The sequence below is a fragment of the Somniosus microcephalus genome, chromosome 31, assembly GCF_052327205.1.
Source record: "Somniosus microcephalus isolate GS21.2 chromosome 31, FLI_Smic_1.0, whole genome shotgun sequence".
Classification (NCBI taxonomy): domain Eukaryota; kingdom Metazoa; phylum Chordata; class Chondrichthyes; order Squaliformes; family Somniosidae; genus Somniosus; species Somniosus microcephalus.
In genome coordinates this window covers 16,873,755-16,888,091 of record NC_141017.1, presented here as the reverse complement: position 1 = coordinate 16,888,091, position 14,337 = coordinate 16,873,755, and positions in this window count along the sequence as shown.

The following is a 14,337-nucleotide window of genomic DNA, read 5'->3' as shown; positions in this document are numbered from 1 at the left end:
CCAATTACCTTCATTGGGGATAGCCACCCATTCTTTAAATGACCTCTGACCCCCCGAACATTTTCTATGCTTACATCAGATGCTCCCAGTGTGTATCCCCAGGAACCACCATCAAGGAATTTGACCAACAGATATCTCACTATAAGTGACCATCTCAAGAGGTCCTGATGCCTCTAACTCCCTACCTCTCTGAATGAGGGCTTGCTCCACTCCAGGGTTGGTGTGCCCCAGTTAGTTTGGTGTTCTGCTGGGTTGATGCTCTGGGAGTGTGACTGTGGAAGGAAGTGGAACAGTAATGTTGTCCAGCCTTTGCTGTGGCTCAGTGGGTAGCACCCTCACCTTTCTGAGTCATAGAAGGTTGTGAATTCAAGTCCCACTCCAGGGACTTGAGCATATAAAGCTAGGCTGACACTCCAGTGCAGTGCTGAGGGAGTGCTGCATTGTTGGAGATGCCGTCTTTCAGATGAAAAGTTAAACTGAAGCTCCGTCTGCTCTCTCAGGTGGACGTAAAAGATCCCACGGGACTATTTCGAAGATGAGCAGGGGAGTTATCCCCGGTGTCCTGGCCAATATTTATCCCTCAACCAACATAACATAAACAGATGATCTGGTCATTATCACATTGCTGTTTGTGGGAGCTTGCTGTGTGCAAATTGGCTGCTGCGTTTCCTACATTACAACAGTGACTACACTTCAAAAAGTACTTCGTTTAAAGCTCTTTGAGACACCTGGTGGTCGTGAAAGGCGCTATAGAAATGGAAGTGTAGCTACAGATGCCACACTTTATTTTTTACTGTGACCGCTCTTCATAAAGTCCCACCTCCACTGCTGACTCTGGAGCTAAGGCTTGCATTGATGACTGCAGTGTTCAATGCCATTCACAACTCCTCAGATAATGAAGCAGTCCCTGCCCGCATGCAGCAAGACCTGGACGTCGTTCAGGCTTGGGCTGATAAGTGGCAGGTAACATTCATGCCACAGAAGTGCCAGGGAATGACTAACTCCAACAATCGAGAGTTTAACCACCGCCCCTTCACATTCAACGGCATTACCATCGCCGAATCCCCCACCATCAACATCCTGGGGGGTCACCATTGACCAGAAACTTAACTGGACCAGCCACATAAATACTGTGGCAACAAGCGCAGGTCAGAGGCTAGGTATTCTGCGGCGAATGTCTCACATCATGACTCCCCAAAGCTTTTCCACCATCTACAAGGCACAAGTAAGGAGTGTGATGGAATACTCTCCACTTGCCTGGATGAGTGCAGCTTCAACAACAATCAAGAAGCTCGACACCATCCAGGACAAAGCAGCCCGTTTGATTGGCACCCCATCCATCACCTTAAACATTCACTCCCTCCACCACCGGCGTACCGTGGCTGCAGTGTGTACCATCTACAAGATGCACTGCAGCAACTTGCCAAGGCTTATTCAGCAGCACCTCCCAAACCCGCGACCTCTTCCACCTAGAAGGACAAGGGCAGCAGGCGCATGGAACACTACCACCTCCAAGTTCCCCTCCAAGTCACACACCATCCTGACTTAGAAGTATATCGCCGATCCTTCATCGTCGTTGGGTCAAAACCCTGGAACTCCCTCCCTAACAGCACTGTGGGAGCACCTTCACCACACGGACTGCAGCGGTTCAAGAAGGCGGCTCACCACCACCTTCTCAAGGGCAACTAGGGATGGGCAATAAACGCTGGCCTTGCCAGCGACGCCCATATCCCATAATCGAATAAAAAAGAAGAATAAGGTTTACTGCATCTTGACTGTTCTGAGCCTGGTAAACAGGAGTCACTCCAGGGGTATGGGATATGGTTATAGTTGCCGAGGGTGGGCGGGGGGGAGGCGAGGGGTGGGGGGGTGGGGAAGCATCGCTGCACAGCACATTAATGTGAGGCAATTATAAATCTGGCACTCTCTTTAGTAAACAGCAATGCGGTCCACTGCTGGACCCCTACAGAAGCTGAGAGGTGTTGGAGAAGGTTGTGGGGAAGCTGGCAACTGTTTTCCACAACTTTCAATCCTGTTCACAGGTCCATGTGCTCTGGGCTGCTACAGTGAGAATGTTGAGTCCCAAGCAGCTTATCTATTGAATTCAGTCCACTTCAGTACCTTCTGGTGCGGTCTATGAAGAGGTTTATTTTTTATTGGTTTATGGGATCAGGGTGTCGCTGGCAATGCCAGCATTTATTGCCCATCCCTAATTGCCCCTGTGAAGGTGGTGGTGAGCCGCCTTCTGGAACCGCTGCAGTCCGTGTGGTGATGGTGCTGTTAGGGAATGTGTTCCAGGAGGGGAACTTGGAGGTGGTGGTGTTCCCATGCGCCTGCTGCCCTTATCCTTCTAGGTGGAAGAGGTTGCAGGTTTGGGAGGTGCTACCAAAGAAGCCTTGGTAAGTTGCTGCAGTGCATCTTGTAGATGGTACACACTGCAGCCACGGTACGCCAGTGGTGGAGGGACTGAATGTTTAAGATGGTGGATGGGGTGCCAATCAAGTGGGCTGCTTTGTCCTGGATGGCGTCGAGCTTCTTGAGTGTTGTTGGAGCTGCACTCATCCAGGCAAGTGGAGAGTATTCCATCACACTCCTTACTTGTGCCTTGTAGATGGTGGAAAGTCTTTGGGGAGTCAGGAGGTGAGACACTCGCCACAGAATACCCAGCCTCTGACGTGCTCTTGTTGCCACAGTATTTATGTGGCTGGTCCAGTTAAGTTTCTGGTTAATGGTGACCCCCAGGATGTTGATGGTGGGGTATTCGGCGATGGTAATGCCGTTGAATGTGAAGGGGCGGTGGTTACACTCTCGCTTGTTGGAGATAGTCATTGCCTGGCACTTCTGTGGCACGAATGTTACCTGCCACTTATCAGCCCAAGCCTGAACGTCGTCCAGGTCTTGTTGCAGGCGGGCATGGACTGCTTCATTATCTGAGGCGTTGCGAATGGCGCTGAAACATAATAAGAGGCCATAAGAAAATGCAAACAAAGCACTAGGGTTTATTTCTAGAGGGACGGAATTGAAAAGTAGTGAAGTTATGCTAAACTTGTATAGAACCTCGGTTAGACCATACTTGGAGTATTATGCACAGTTCTGGTCGCCATATTACAAAAAGGATATAGAGTCACTGGAGAAAGTGCAAAAATAATTTACTCAGATGAAACCAGAACTGAGAGGTTATACCTATCAGGAAAGATTGAACAGGCTGGGGCTCTTTCCTCTAGAGAGGAGAAGGCTGAGGGGTGACCTGTTGGAGGTTTTCAAAATTAAGAAGGGCTTTGATAGGATGGAGGTAGAGAAAATGTTTTCACTTGTTGGGGAGACTAAAACTCGGGGTCAGAAATATGAGATAAATCCAACAAATCCAATATGGAGCAACTCCTTTACTCAGAGAGCGGTGAGAATGTGGACCTCGCTACCACAGGGAGTAGTTGAGGGATCTGCTGATAGAGTTAAATGAAGTAAGGTAGGAGGAGGCTCGTGTGGAGTGTAACCAGACTGGTTGTGCTGAAAGGCCTGTTTCTGTGCTGTATATTCTATATAATTCTATGTAATCCCTCAGACTCCGACATGCACCATCTTTCTGGCTTCCCTCTCTTCTCCAGGTGAGATTGCAACATGAAGCCTGCATGTCTGCAAACACATCTGCCTGGGGTCACAGATCAGTCTGGGAAAATAATCTGCACAGAGAGCATAAGATAGCTTTACCACTTAAACATGGCAGGTGTCTCCAGACACTATCGCTCCCTGGACTCCGGTGCACGGCGAGTTACAAAACATCTGGCGTTGTCCACAGCCACTTCCCACGCGGGAGCATCTGGGGCAGCCTCGGAAACATCTTCAGGGTTCCGGGAAATTGCTAACTGCTCCATTGTCAGACCCTTCCCCTCACTCAAACAATAACCCTCTTACATTAGATTCCTTAATCTATCATTTACTCCATACAACCCCACCCTGGGAACTGTATGGGGCAGGAACAGAGTCCCACCAACTTTCTATAGGGCCAACAGATGATCTAATTGAGGTGCTAAGATGATTAAAGGAGTTGATAGTGTAGATAGAGAGAAACTATTTCCTCTGGTGGGGGGAGTCCAGAACAAAGGGGCATAACCTTAAAATTAGAGCCAGGCCGTTCAGGGGTGATGTCAGGAAACATTTCTTCACACATTGGGCAGCGGAAATCTGGAACTCTCTCCCCCAAAAAGCTGTTGAGGCTGGGGGGGGGGCAATTGCCAGTTTCAAAACTGAGATTGTTAGATTTTATTTAGGTATGAAGGGTTACGGAGCCAAGGTGGGTAAATGGAGTTAAGATACAGATCAGCCATGATCTAACTGAGTGGCGGAGCGGGGGCTGAATGGTCTACTCCTGTTCCTACATTCTGAATTGGACTTAGAGTCAACAGATCTACATCTTACTGGACTTATTGCTCCTCACTTGGCCTGACACACATCAGAGGAGCTAATTCATTCTTGTTAACTCTGTTTTAATGCCAAGATGTCTTGGGCATTTATTGATTGCTTCTCATGATTAGATGACTGTATTATTATTGGCTGTTTCTAATCTGCACTGTAATACTTTGAACTGTGCTTACAGATTGAGCACTACTTAAAATAACATCTATTTGGAATCTGCTGCCAATGGGATGCCAAACTGAGTAGTGAGCTGTAAGGGCAGATGTCCAACTCGCCACCTGGGTGTAGGATTGGCGTTGCATCCATTTCAATGGAAATGATAACCGCGGGGGAGAAGGATATCGGGCGTTGTCTATATGGGCCGTCCATCAGCATTGCCAGTTTTAAGCATGGGCGCCAAGTTGGAAATGTTCCCCATGCTCTATTGGGCAGACTGTCTGAGCACCCGATGCCAGGGGGAGAACTTCACCCGCTGCCAGCACATATCGGACGATCAGGGGGGAATGGTAACATAGTGGTTATGTTACCGGGCTCATAATCCAGAGGCCTGGACATGAGTTGATAATCCCACCACGGCAATTGGGGAATTTAAATTCAGTTAATTAAATTAATAGAAATATAGAAACATAGAAGATAGGAGCAGGAGTTGGCCATTCGGCCCCTCGAGCCTGCTCCGCCATTCAGTGAGATCATGGCTGATCATCCAAATTCAGTACCCTGTCCCTGCCTTCTCTCCATATCCCTTGATCCCTTTAGCCTTAAGAAATATATCCAATTGGCCTCTACTGCCTTCTTTGGTAGAGAATTCCACAGGTTTACCACTCCCTGGGTGAAGAAATTCCTCGTCATTTCTGTCCTAAATAGCTTACCCCTTATCCTTAGACTGTGACCCCTGGTTCTGGACTCCCCGACCATTGGGAACATCCTTCCTGCATCTAGTCTGTCCAGTCCTGTTAGAATTTTATAAGTTTCGATGAGATCCCCTCTCATTCTTCTAAACTCCAGCGAGTACAAGCCCAATCGACCCAATCTCTCCTCATACGTCATTCCTGCCATCCCAGGGATCAGCCTGGTGAATCGTCGCTGAACTCCTTCCATGGCAAGAACGTCCTTCCTCAGATAAGGCGACCAAAACTGCACACAATACTTAAGGTGTGGTCTCACCAAGGCCCTGTACAACTGCAGCAAGACATCCTTGTTCCTGTACTCGAATCCTCTCGCTACGAAGGCCAACATACCATTTGCCTTCTTAACCGCCTGCTGCACCTGCATGCTTACTTTCAGCAACTGGAATCAAAAGCCAGTATCGGTAATGGTGAGCCTGAAACTATCGGATTGTCGGAAAAACCCATCTGGTTCACCAGCGTCCTTTAGGGAAGGAAATCTGCCATCCTTACCCGGTGTTATGAATCTTATGATCCATGAAGAAAGACTCATGAAATAACACTGGACATCCAGCTGGTGGCGACGTCCAAGGAGGATAAATACTTGGGCGTGGGCCCAGCTTGCTCAGGACATTTTGTAAACAGGAACTAGTGAAAGATAACTAGGCCCCCATGTTTTGAAACAAGTTGATTAAAGCCTTGCTTTATACTCGAACCAAGTGCGTAGTGAGTTTTATTATGTCACCCGATCTGGCCTATATGTGACTCCTAGACCCACAGCAATGTGGTTGACTCTTAACTGCCCTCTGAACTGGCCCAGCGAGCCACTCAGTTGTACCAAATGGCTATAAAGAAGTATCACAGTGGGAGTACCTTCACCCCGCAGACTGCAGCGGCTCACCACCTTCTCATGGGCAATAAATGCTGGCCCAGGAGTGAATGGAAAAAAGAATTGTGAGTGCAATCTAAACTGGTGGTGGTGGCCACAGCCCACCAAGGCTTGGGTATGGGGTACGGTAGCCTGATGGTTATGGCGCTGAGCCTAGCAACCCGGAAGGCCGTGAGTTCAAATCCCCAACGTAGCAAGTTGGTAAACTGAACTCAGTAAGTTGTGCGCTGGCACCAGATAAAGTGGCTCCATGAGAGTTACCGGATTGTTTGTAAAAAGCAAACTGGTTCACTAATGTCCCGCCCACCCCACCTGGCCTGAGCTACATGTGACTGCAGTCCCACACCAGGTGGTTGACTCTTAATTCTTTCAGGGCATTGAGGGGTGGGCACCTATGTTTGTCATTAGGACCCCAATTAGCATATGTTAATGTCACTAAAACCGCAACAAAGAGAGTCGCTGGATTTTAACTCTCGTTCTGCCCAGTTTCTCTTTCTACGCAAAGACTTAAGACTTCCCCAATTGTCCACAAACGGTGCTGAAAGATAGCACGCAACTAGTGAAAGAAGGACCTCGCATTTCCATTGCACCCATCGGGGCCTCGGGACATTCCACAGGGTCTTTGAGGTGAGGTCACTATTGTGGTGATCGATGCACAATGACATCACCGCGTCCTCAGTCGCAGCAGCTTCAGATATTGTGAGCAATGGGCTGGATCCCGGCTCCAAGCTCACTCAGCTGGTCTCAGGCCTGGCCTGGCCGCAGTTGTGATGCTGCCATTACCTTCAGGCAGGGAGGGGGAAATCAGACAGAGTTTCTGCATCAGATTGCTTTCAAATGGCCCTGACTGAAAACTGTGTGTGTGTGTGTGTGTGTGTGTGTGTGTGTCTGTTGGTGTGCGCGTGCCTGGCCATGTATGTGTGTGCATGTCCAGGTATGTGCTTGCCCGTGTGTGTGCTTGTGCATATATGTGCCTGTCCATGTATGTGTGTGTGCATGTCCAGGCATGTGTGTCTGTCTGTCTGTGCGTGCGCGTGGCACTCTGTGTGGGTCTGTGTCTGTGTGTGCCTGGCCATGCACGTGTGTGTGAGCAAGTCCATGCATATGTGTGTGTATGTACGTGGCTGCGTGTCTATGTGTATTTATGTTGGATGCCAGGATTGGGTGCAGTCTGAGGCCCCTGGAGGTGATTGACATGTTGAACACTCACTGCCAGGACTTGCTGGCGAGGAACCAACACTCGGGTAAGCTCTCAGAGGGCGACTGGCATTGGTGAGATACGATGCGCTACCCCAGCAGAGAAGATGCCTGCAGCTGAGCAGAATGGGAGAAAAGTGAAGAAAATGTGCCAGAGAAAGAAATTGCTGTTCCCAGAAGGGTAGTGGCACAGTGGCTCGGAGTTTCAGCAAGCTAAGAGGAGACTGGCCCGGATCCAACAGACAAGCAGACCGATTGGCTGTACCATTCGGGGAGAAGGAATAGGGACAGGCCACTGATTCGCACCATTATATAGCAAACCAATGCTAATATTCACTAATAATTAACACACTGACTAATAGTTCACTAATAGATTGAAACAAATAACATTGATTCTCAGTAACACTGATTTTCACCAATAATTTAGAAAAACAATGCAGATTTTCACCAATAAATAATAAACCGATATTGATTTTCTTGAATCTGCAGAAGCATTACCTCATTGCGGTCACGTAGCCTGGTACTGACCCTGCGAACCAGCTCAGCGATGAGCTGTTGTTTGCAACCAATCAAAGCCTGGAGTGAGTGGTGCGAGAGGAAGCCCGGGCAGAGTAGGCTCAAGGTTTCCTTGTTGGGCCAAAAGGAGCGCTCATTAGGGTTTCCAACTCTGGAAAGAAAGAAAGACTTGCATTTCTATAGCGCCTTTCACGACCACCGGACGTCGCAAAGCGCTTTACAGCCAATGAAGTACTTTTTTTTGAAGTGGAGTCACTGTTGTAATGTAGGAAACGCGGCAGCCAATTTGCGCACAGCAAGCTCCCACAAGCAGCAATGTGATAATGGCCAGATAATCTGTTTTTAGTGATGTTGCTTGAGGGTTAAGTATTGGCCAGAACTCCCCCTGCTCTTCTTCAAAATAGTGCCATGGGATCTTTTGCATCCACCCAAGATGGCAGCAGGGCCTCGGTTTGACGGCGCCTCGGACAGTGCAGCATTTCCTCAGTACTGCACAGTGTAGATGCTGAGATGTTGTTTCCCCCTGGCTGGAGTGTCTAGAACTAGGGGGCACAGTCTCAGGATAAGAGGGAGGCCATTTAAGACTGAGATGAGGAGAAATTTCTTCACTCGGAGGGTTGTGAATCTTTGGAATTCTCTGCCCCAGAGGGCTGTGAATGCTGAGTCGTTGAGTATTTTCAAGGCTGAGATCGATAGATTTTTGGACTCTAGGGGAATCAAGGGATATGGAGATCAGGCGGGAAAGTGGAGTTGAAGTCGATGATCAGCCATGATCTTATTGAATGGCGGAGCAGGCTCGAGGGGCCGTATGGTCGACTCCTGCTCTTATTTCTTATGTGTCAACCTAGATTTTTGTGCTCAAGTCTCTGGAGTGGAACTCGAACCCATAACCTTCTGACTCAGGGGCGGGAGTGCTACCCACTGAGCCACGGCTGACACGGGGTTAACACTCTGGTTGGGTGAATTCTGGGAAGTTCCAACACATGACATCCCACCTCAAACCGCCCCGCCCCCACACTCCCGCCATTGGTCAATCCTCCAGGCGCATCACCTTCCCACGGCCAATCGGAAAGCCAACAGACTCGTTGAGACCCGATTGGATTAATCTTGACTGTCAGTCAAACATCTCCGATATTCTTTGATTATTAATAAATGTAAGTGCTCAAAGAAAATGAAATAAAACCCACACTTTGTTGAACGCCTCCTCTGGATTTTCTCCCGGGCGTCGCTCGCAGCAGCGGCCTGGAGAATAATCTTCACTTCCTGGAGACTCCAGGGCAATTCTGGCGGGTTGGCAATCCTAACCCCAGCCTGACAGCAATAGCCGGTGGGAGCAAGGGCCTAGGCCCGAGGATGAGCAGGAGTGCTGGGCCCACAAGGATACCTTGGGCCTCCCCTGCCCCAGGGTTTTCACCCCCCTCCCCCTGATCGCAGACTCGCCGACCCCACCCCCTAACCCCTACTTACCTTGCCCGGGGACCGTTATCTTGGGACCCCGGTGGCGGTCCGAAACTCCCACCCCGACCCCCTCCCCACAAACCATTTTGAATCCAGCCCACCGGCGGTGAGGTCATTTCTGCCAGCTTCATGCGGGAGTCGGAGTCGATGCCTTTAAATGAGGCCCGGGATTTCAAATCTCCTGGGCCGAACCATCTGGGGGTCATGGGATTGTGGGGGTGGGTAGGCCAGTTCACTGTCTATTTCTGCCCCTGAGTTAAAATAGGCCCTTTAGATTATTGATACGGAGTGATGGATTAACAGAGAGGCACATGTCAGACACACAGTCTGACCACAAGAGGATCAAGATTTCAGGTTAGTGTACAGCATGGCATAGTTGTTTAATTCATTGTAAGGCAGAGCAGGATAGGATAAGGAAAAGTTGGCTATGGTACAGTATATTAAGTGTGGTAGGGCAGGGTATATAAGCTGACAACCCAATGGAGTTTTGAGGGAGTGCTGCACTGCCGGAGGTGCCGTCTTTTGGATGAGACATTGAACCAAGGCCCCCCCTCTGCCCTCTCAGGTGGATGTAAAGGATCCCATGAAGAAGAGTAGGGGAGTTTTCCCCAGTGTCCTAGCCAATTTTAATCCCCCATCCAACAGCACTAAAAAAAATGACCTCGTCATAATCGCATTGCTGTCTGTGGGAGCTTGCTGTGCGCAAATTTGTTATTGCGTTTCCTACAACAGTAACTACATTTCAAAAGTACTTCATTGGCTTTGGGATGTCCTGAGATCATGAAAGATGCTGTATAAATGCAAATCTTTCTTTTATTTGTGGTGGTACGATAGCTCTAGATAGGTCAGGTTTAATTCGGCGATGGAGCAGCAGGTATTGCAAGCTGGGGCAATATTGGGCTGGGACATGATGTTAGGAAAGGTCAGAGTGCACAATTTTCACACTTTAGGTCTACTCTAGGGTTCATTGTCAACAGTGACTCCTGTAAGTGGACCATGTGTCCCTTATGATCAGGTGTGCACCCCTGCTGCCCAATGTTTAGTTATACAATAACGTGACCAAGGGGCAGAACAATGAGACCACGGCCCCTTTGTTAGCTGAATGGGATATTGTGATCCTTGCACATGCCCTCATGGATCCTTGAAAGATGGTTGATTAACGCTTGAGTGAGATGAGGCTGGAGAAGAAGCTGCTTGCTTATGCAGTCAGCAAGTGAGCAGAGTAACCCTTTCAGCAAACCTCAGCTTTCTTTACCTTAACATCAGTCTATCCTCACAACAAAGAAAATAACAGAACTTCACCACACTGCCCCTGTTAGTGGGCTAAGTAGTCAACCCTTTCACTGACTCAAACTCAAATGCTTTTTCTGGGCCCGGTAGGTCATGTTCGTGAGGTAGGCTGCCTAGGCCCTTTCCTGCCTCTCCAAGCAAATCTTACCAACTGACCCAGAACTTGCATCTCCCTGCTCTCTTCTTCCTTCTCTGGACAAATGTAAGAAGTCACACAACACCAGGTTATAGTCCAACAGTTTTATTTGAAATCACAAGCTTTCGGAGCGCTGCTCCTTCTTCAGGTGAAGTGGAGAAATGCATAAAGGCACAGCTTATATATTCAGAGATTCATGTCAGATGTTTACAGGTAACCTTTCCAACTGCCATTTATCACACCTCGGCAGAGAGATAATCACAGCAGTCAAAGGTGTGAATGGTGTCCAAACAGGTCAGTCAGGGGAACATTACATCAAAGAACAATGAGGTGGGGTCACAAGGGGTCAAATATTGCAGATGCTGGGGTCTGTATGAAAAACAAAAAAAGACAAAAAACATTTTTTTTGGCTGGAAATCACAGCAGGTCCGGCCGCATCTGTGTAGAGAGAACAAGCCAATGTCGACTCGAGTCTGGATGACCCTGCGTCAGGTGGGGTTACATGTAGCGTGACCTTCTCTGGCGGTTGAGAGTTTGACCTCTGCCCCTTTCCCTGTCCATGGGTTAGCCAGTAGAGCTGACAACTATCAACGCTGGTTCCCCTAGCGTTCTGACGAAGGGTCATTGACCTGAAACGTTAACTCTGTTTCTCTCTCCACAGACGCTGCCTGACCTGCTGAGTATTTCCAGCATTTTCTCTTTTTATTTCAGATTTCCAGCACCTGCAGTATTTTGCTTTTGTATCAGTGTCAGTTTGTTAATTATCAGCAAAAAATTATTTTGGGGGTTAATTATTTATTGGTAAACATCAAGATCAATAGGGTCATCTCAAGACAATGGGCCTGGACGGAATGCCATTGGCTAACTTGAAGACAGGTAACGTTGTATAGACCAGACATTTTGCCTTAACTTGGTACAGAACACCCTCTCCCCCTCCAGCTATGGCCGCTGCCCGTGCCCTAACTCACACCAAGTCCCGTCCACCCATCACCCCCTGTGCTCACTGACCTACATTGGCTCCCGGTTGAGCAATGCCGCGATTTTAAAATTCTCATCCTTTTTTCAAACCCCTCCTTGGCTTTGTCCCTCCCTATCTCTGTAATCTCCTCCAGCCCCACAACTCTCTCAGATTGCTGCGCTCCTCCAATTCTGGCCTCTTGAGCATCCCAGATTTTAATCGCTCCACCATTGGCGGCCGTGCCTTCAGCTGCCAAGGCCCTGAGCTCTGGAATTCCCACCCTAAACCTCTCCGCCTCTCTCTACCTCTCTTTCCTCCTTTAAGACACTCCTTAAAGTCCACCTCTTCGACCAAGTTATGGGACACCTGTCCTAATATATTCGCATGTGGCTCGATGTCTAATTTTGTTTGATAATCGCTCCTGTGAAGCGCCTTGGGATGTTTTACTACATTAAAGGCGCTGTATAAATACAAGTTGTTGCTGCTTTGAACATTTTGAACCAAACCTAACTTAAAAAATAAATGATGCGCAGTTCCTTCCATGGAAAAATGGTCCATATATCTTGGAGTGTGGCAGAGTAGGAAAGGGTAACACAGGGTGATGGGTCCGAAGACAGCGTTTGGTGAGGTAATAACAAATAATATTTTTAATTACATTACTTATTCAAAAATTCCAATTTAATAAGAGTTGATTGTACTCTCGGTCATTTCATTGCCTTGCTCATTAGAAAGTAAGATTAGAGAAGTAGGACATGGCACATTAGAGGGTGCATTTTAAGTCCTATCACCTGGCGGGAACGGTGCGGTCAGAGCCATTGCGTTTAGGGTTGCCAAATCTAGCTGGACGTATTTTTTTTATTCGTTCCTGGGATGTGGGGATTTCTGGCAAGGCCAGCATTTATTGCCCATCACTAATTGCCCTTGAGAAGGTGGGGGTGAGCCGCCTTCTTGAACCGCTGCAGTCCGTGTGGTGAAGGTACTCCCACAGTGCTGTTAGGGAGGGAGTTCTAGGATTTTGACCCAGCGACGATGAAGGAACGGCCAATATAGTTCCAAGTCAGGATGGTGTGTGATTTGGAGGGGAACTTGGAGGTGATGGTGTTCCCATGTGCCTGCTGCCCTGGTCCTTCAAGGTGTAGAGGTTGTGGGTTTGGGAGGTGCTGCCGAAGGAGCCTTGGCGAGTTGCTGCAGTGCATCTTGTAGATGGTACACACTGCAGCCACGGTACACCGGTGGTGGAGGGAGTGAATGTTTAAGGTGGTGGATGGGGTGCCAATCAAGCGGGCTGCTTTGTCCTGGATGGTGTCGAGCTTCGTGAGTGTTGTTGGAGCTGCACTCATCCAGGCAAGTGGAGAGTATTCCAATACACTCCTGACTTGTGCCTTGTAGATGGTGGAAAGGCTTTGGGAAGTCAGGAGGTGAGACACTCGCCACAGAATACCAAGCCTTTGACCTGCTCTTGTCGCCACAGCACTTATGTGGCTGGTCCAGTTAAGTTTCTGGTCAATGCTGACCCACAGAATGTTAATGAAAATTTCACTACATGGCTTCCTCCCTCCAACTGCCCCGACCCCACACTCCCCCCATTGGTCGCCCAACATGCCCATTCTCCCGGTGCACCGCCTTCTCACAGCCAATCGGAAAATGAACAGACTCTTCATTACCTGATTGGATGATCCTTGACTGTCAGCCAATCAGTCTTTTCTTTCCCAACTCTAACATTTTTACAACTACCAAACAAAAGAGTTGAAAGAAATTTTAGCACACCCAACCCCGAACCACACTATTCCCTCTGGGGGAGGGGGTTAAAATTCCCACTTAAGTCTCCAACACGTTGGGCGAAATTTTAATCTGGAGGCGGGTCGGGAGTGGGGGAGCGGTGTGTGCTAGAAAGCGGTCAGAAAACCCAGAAGAACTGGTTTCCCACAGGCCCTGCCGAATCTGTCGGCAGGGGCCGGTTAACATTTCAAAGCTCTGTTTCCCCACCCCCCAGTCAGCCAGATTGAGAGGCTGGCTGGCTGCGAGTGGGTAGGCCTGCGGCACTAGACTGCAGAGGGGAGGGAGGGAGGGATCGGGGGAGTGAATTGGGGCCGGGGGATGATTGGAGATTAATCAGGGGGGCCGGGGGATGTGGTCAGGGCCAGAGCATGATCGGGGCCAGAGGGGGGAGGCCGCAGGAGCATCGTTGGTGGGGGGGGCGGTGTCGGGAGCCGGAGGAGCCTCGGGGGCCTTGTAGGGGGTGGTCGGGGGGTGGTCGGAGGCCCCGGGGTGGATCCAGCAGGTGAGTGTTAATGCAATAACCTCCTAGATCCAGCAGTTCTAATCGTCCTTGAGCTGTCGGGTTCCCCAAGGCCCGAGAAACCCAACCAGCCAGAGTTAAATTTCTAATGGTGGAATGCCATGGGGCGCGGAGCCTCATTATAATACTGAAATGGAACAGCCGCCTCCTGAGAGCGGGTTGGCTGCCCGCCTCCCCATCCCGCGTCCATTAAAACCGGAAGTGGGCGGTGTTATAAATCTCATCATCATAAAGAAACTACTCATGAAATAACACTGGACGGCCAGCTGGTGGCGCCATCCAAGGAGTATAAATACT